This window comes from Mobula birostris, chromosome 31, assembly GCF_030028105.1.
Source record: "Mobula birostris isolate sMobBir1 chromosome 31, sMobBir1.hap1, whole genome shotgun sequence".
NCBI classification, from domain to species: domain Eukaryota; kingdom Metazoa; phylum Chordata; class Chondrichthyes; order Myliobatiformes; family Myliobatidae; genus Mobula; species Mobula birostris.
The window spans coordinates 12,161,238-12,167,237 of record NC_092400.1 but is presented as its reverse complement, the minus strand read 5'-3'; positions in this window follow the sequence as shown (position 1 = coordinate 12,167,237).

Genomic DNA, 6,000 nt, shown 5'->3' with positions numbered 1-6,000 from the left:
ACCTCACTTTTTAAAAAAAAAATGTAGTATTTCTGTTTTCATTTCTATTTTTTTGCACTACTTATTTAATTTAACTGCTTAATATGTATACACACTTGCTGTCATTCATCATTTATTTCCATTATTGTGGTAAACCTTATAAAGATTTTGTTGGTGGAATACTTGGAGTAAAGTTATAGGGCCCACAGACTAACGTTTTCTGTGTCAATGAAGACAGAAACCTAAAACTAACTGCACCAATTCATGTCATGCCTGCACCTTTTAAAGGTGAGATGAACCCTGAACCTTTGTACAGCTTGGAGAGCACAGTGATGTTGGGGCCTGTACCGGAAAAAGGTGCCTTTTTTTTAGCCAATGCTGAAATCTTAGTCAAGGAGATGTGGTCCTGGAGAATAGTCCTGCACTTTCAAGGGTCAGAAAACCACCCTGGGGTAATCCACGCACCCTGGCAAACCCAAAAGTCTTTGACAACTACTCAAGATTCGTTAATGCTTCTGTGGCAAAAGAGATAGAAGATAGGAAGTTTTAAATTAAATTAAGTAACAAACCACTCCCAAAGGTGAGCCATGTGAGAAAAAATGAATCACGAATCCAGCAATGGAAAATACATGGCCTACAATATTGCTGGGAGTATAATAATGGAACAAACTAACTTCATTCATAATGCTAGGTAAAAGGCATCATACAAGCACCATCCAATTCTGCTGAGGAAGCACTGATAGAAAACGCCCTTTTCCTGCTTGGAAAAGCAATGCATTGGGAAAATTGCAGGCAAGTACCCGATGCGGATCTGAGCCAAACAAGGCATATTGGATCTCTGCACAGCCTAGGCCTAGCTGAGGCTCTACACATGGTGCTACAATTACTCAGTACCATTGGGCTGAGGGCAGTGACACTCATCATTAAGCCATATTAATAAATTCTTCTTGGAGCAAGGGGCATGAAAGGATTGGGGATAGGTCCAATGTCATCCTGATATCACCTATGCATTGACAAAGTGTTGATTTAAATTAATTGCACAGGCACACCTCACCTCTAGATTGAGGGAACAAAGAGCTACAACAGGCCTTGAGCTCACAACCAAATATCAGTTATTGTTTTTTAAGGGGATAGGTGGTCATGATTGTAATCTATTAACAAACTGCTCCCAATGCTGTCGTGTGAAAAAAAGTTGCAAACTCTGTGTGTCCTTGAACTTATGAGTTCTGTATTTTAGTGTCACTTTGTGACATCTATCCTGTCAATGCTCAGCAATGTAATGTATAAGATGCTTGAGTATAAAGCTGATAGCAGACTGACTTCATTCACTGTAGTAGGTGAAAGGCACCTTGAAATTTGGTAGTATTCCAATATCACTTCCTCCTGGCCTAGCCCCAGAAAAAATGTATGCCCTCTTTAAATAATCAAGTCCACCATTAAAAATCAATTGCATTATGCTCAGGAGAAGTTCCCTTGCTAACTTTCCATCAATGAGTACCCAGTATTGTCCATGTTATATATGTAACAGAATATAGTTTTGTCTTAGATAAACCAATAGGAGAAATACTTCAGCCCATCAGCTTCAGTCTCTAAAAGGCCTGTGTACTTAAAGTAAATCAAATGTAGGTTGACTTCTAAACTCCTTCCAAACGTATGATGATACTAAGAATTTTTACAATTTAGTTATGCTTTAACATAGTACAATACAGGAACAGACCCTTCAGGCCACTATATTGTGCCGAACCAGCTAAAAAGTAAATCAAAAACCCCAAAAACAAATCCCTCCTATCTACACAATGTCCATTCCCCTCCATCTTCCTCATATCCATATGCCTATCTAAAGTTCTCTTGAAAGCCTTTAATGTATTTGCCTCTACCACCAGACCAGGCAGTACATTCCACCACTCTGAGTGAAAAACTTACCCCTCACATCCCTTTTCAACCTGACCTCTTTTGTTGAATAGTGACCCTATAATTAAACACTTTGATTTAATAAGCCATGTTGCTTCAACCTCTTCCTACAAAATGTTTAATGGTTCCACCCCAGACCAGAAAAATATGAAAAAGAAACATGGCAAAATGACAAAAAGCAAACTTCAGGTGTATGGGTGTACAAGCGGTCAGGTAGAGTTTCCTCAACCCACCAAGAAGGATAAAGCCCCTGGAGTAATTTCACTCCAACAAGTCAGCACAATGGCCGCTCAGTCAGCATAATCCACCCAAGAAAAGGTGGCCTGGATGGTTTGTTTTCCAGTAACCAGAAAGATGACTGCCTGCGATGATCAGCACCTTCATGTTACTGGCAGGAAGGATCTCCTTGTTATATACTCCAGTCTTACCCTAAAACTTTAAGGACATTGATGTCTGAAGGACTGAGTTACTCTTGCCTTACACCCATCATATCATCAACTTATGAAACTAGACATGTTAGATTAATAATAGCTCCCTAATCACTTAGTTACAGGATATCTAACAAAGTGTCTTGAAAGAATTCTGAATTATTTAACAGTACTGACTTCCTCTGAAAAGATCTGGATTTTACTTAGCATTATTCCATGGTTCCCCACTTGTAGATTCTGACTGTAGTGGATAAAAAAAAAAATGATAATTCCATGGACAGCAGAAGGTGTTAAATATTACAGGTATTCCTCAAATTATCCATAATTGATGTGGATTTCATTTAGGTTATGGGAATAATATCCATGATGACACTCTCTCTTCTAGATGTCCATGCATGTGTTTGCATCAGAGGAACTCATATATTGGACTGGATTGTGAAGACCCTGAAAGACTGGATTGCCATTACTTAGTGATCTGATTGTTAGGATTATGGAGTTGATAGTTGTAGTTGTTGCTAAAAAGATGAACTTAGCAAAGAAAAGGGATTGATTGTATATGTTGCATCATCATCACCATCAGGTGCCATGCCCAGTTTGAGCTTTGACTGCCACGGCCCACACACTCCTGTTTCGAGTCAAGTGGATCAATTCATTGGTATTCATTTCCAGTTCTATGGCTGCTGTCTCTATCATCATTTGTCTTTGCCTTCCTCTTGCTTTCTTCCCTTCAATCTTTTCCATAATTACCCGGCATTCTAACTCCACTTTCCTAATCACATGTCCAATGAAGTCACGTTGCCTTTTCATGATGTCATACATTATTTCTCTTTTTGTGCTTGCTCTGTTCATGACATCCTCATTAGATATTCGGTTGTCCATGATATTCTTTGCATCCTCCTCAAAAACCACATCTCTGCTGCTTCAATTCGTTTCCTTATGTTACTAGATATTGTCCAACATTCTGAGCCATGTAACATAACTGGATAAACGTAACATTTCAGTACTCTGAGGCGGGTTGTCATGCCTAGTTTAGCATTGGTCAGTATACTCTTCATTCTCGTAAAGGTGTCTTTTGCCATCCCTATTCTTCTTTTGATGTCCATGTTGCATCTGCCATCTGATGTCACTCAGCTTCCAAAGTAGCAAAAGTTCTGTACTTGTTTATATCTTCCCTGTTTATTCTCAGCCTGCAGATATGATTCTCCTTTTTTTTGGATATCACCATACATTCTGTTTTTTTGCAATTGATAGATATACCCATTTTTGCATTTTCTTCAACAACTGTATCAATTAAGTTTTGTAGTTCTTCCTCCGTACTTGCAATTAACACAGTGTCACCAGCATATCTGAAATTATTGATGTTTTCACTGCCAACTTTGATTCCCAAGATGTCTCTTATTTTTTTGTAATATTGTTTCACTGTACACGTTAAACAAATCAGGGGAGAAAACAGACCCTTGTCTAACGCCTCTCTTGATTTTCGTAAACTGACTCACTTCTCCATCTATTCTTATAGTGGCAGTTTGTTCCCAGTACAGATTTCTGATTAGGTGGAGGTCTTTTGAATCTAGATTTAGAGTTTCCTGTAATATTTTAAATAACTTATTGTGCTTCACTTTATCAAATGCTTTTGTGTAGTCAATAAAACAAACAAACAAATCTTTTTGCACTTGAATAGCTCGTTCTGATACTATCCTTAACATCAATATTGCGTTTCTTGTACCTTTGCCTTTCACAAAACCACATTGTTCTTTACCTATTTCAGCTTGCATCTTACTTTTAGCTCTTGTCATCAAAATTCTTAGAAGCATCTTTGTGATATGGCTCATATTTGAAGGAACACACACACACAAGATGCTGGAGGAACATAGCAGATCAGACAGTATCTATGGAGGGGAATCAACGTTTGATATCTCGGGCTAAAAGCCATCATCAGGACTGGAAAGGAAGGGGGCAGAAGCCATAATAAGAAGGTGGGGTAGGGGGAGGAGTACAAGCCAGCAGGTGATAGGTGAGACCAGGTGAGGGATGGGGCATAATTACATGGAGACCCTGTTGAATGCTATTATTCTTTTCGAGGTGGTCTGAAGTTTCATCCTTCTTATAGATTCCAACACCTTCTCTACAACTCATATTGGACTAACAGGTTCCCTTTTTCACTCATCCCCTGCATGTCAAATAGTTGAGTAATATCCAAAAGAACAATTGCAGAACTGTTGATCTCCAGTAGATCACATCCTGAGCCCACACCATCTACTACAAAATTGTGGGATCCGTGTTTCTGATTTTCTGCAATTTCAAGTTCATCAACTTGTCTGTTACAATTTTCCAACTAGTCCTTAGCTCCTTCTGTTCTTCATTCTCACATATCTGGCAGGTTTTGGATGTCTTTTTCAATAAAGTGCAAAGTAATTATTTAATTCTTCTGCTGTTTTCTGGTTTGATTTTAACCTGTTTAGGTTACAGCAATAGAAAATGAGCTACAACTTCACATTTACGCCCAAGGTACTTCTTTACATTCTCTGCTAAATGTGATGAGGTTTATACTTCCAGTGGTCAGTGCTGTGGTATCTGATGTGCCCTAACCCTAACCCTAACCCTAATACATGAAAATACATTACGCGTATCTAGTTGGTGGCTTGATTGGTACCACCTCAAACTTACAAACCCTTCACCAGTAGCATTATGTGACTTTCAGTGTATAACATCGACAAGGTGTACACAACTAATGCACCAATGTTCCTTTGAAATCCTTTCACAGACTAATAGTCTGCATTACTTAAAATGTCAGCATGTTCATGGAAACAACACCTCTATATTACGGATCATCCTGATGTAGACATTGCTGGGTTAAACTCCTGGAACACCCTCGCCAACAGCACCACAGGAACTGCTTTACCACAGGTTCGGGCGGAAGGTCATCATCACCACCTTCTCAAGGGTAAAATGAATCCAATGAATTTTAGAGGATTTTTCAATTGTACTGGTGCTAGTTACAAATCCAGTTTGTTTTCTTCTGTAAGGCTCTGAGTGGATAGGTGTACACTTGTGCATCTCTTTAACCAATCATGTGTCAGTTTTACATAAAGTCAGAAGAATGTTGGAAATACTCAGCAAAATACCCAGTGGGGAAAAAAGCTGGTTAAAAAGCATTGATCAGAGCTAAGAAAGTGAGAAGAAAAATAAGTTTTAATTTATAGGGAGAGTGGGAGGGAAGGAAAGGACAAAAGGGTTCTCTCTGATAGGTTGAGGTTATGTGACCCTAAATTTTACCGAAGCATCTGGTTGATACAATAATGAGTAAGATTGGAAAGAAAGACGTGTTAAAATTTTGAAGTGCTGGCCAACCTTTTAATGAAACTCGAAGCCTGATACTAGATCAGATACTATCTTTAGAGAGAGAAAAAACTGAGTTATTATCACACATACTGTATATCAGGGGTTCCCAATATGGGGTCCATGTACCCCTTACATAAAAATGGTTGGGAACCCCTCCTGCAGGTAATCTTAGTAAATTATCTGAAATTGTGGAATTCATAGACAACTTATGTCCTAGTTCAGCTGCCAGCTCTCTGAAACATACTGGTATTACAGGACGATTTATATTAACTTGCTTGAGATACAGATCAGGGTTTAAGATAATAAAGTAAATACCCAAGTGGGAGCACTTGCTCATGAAAAA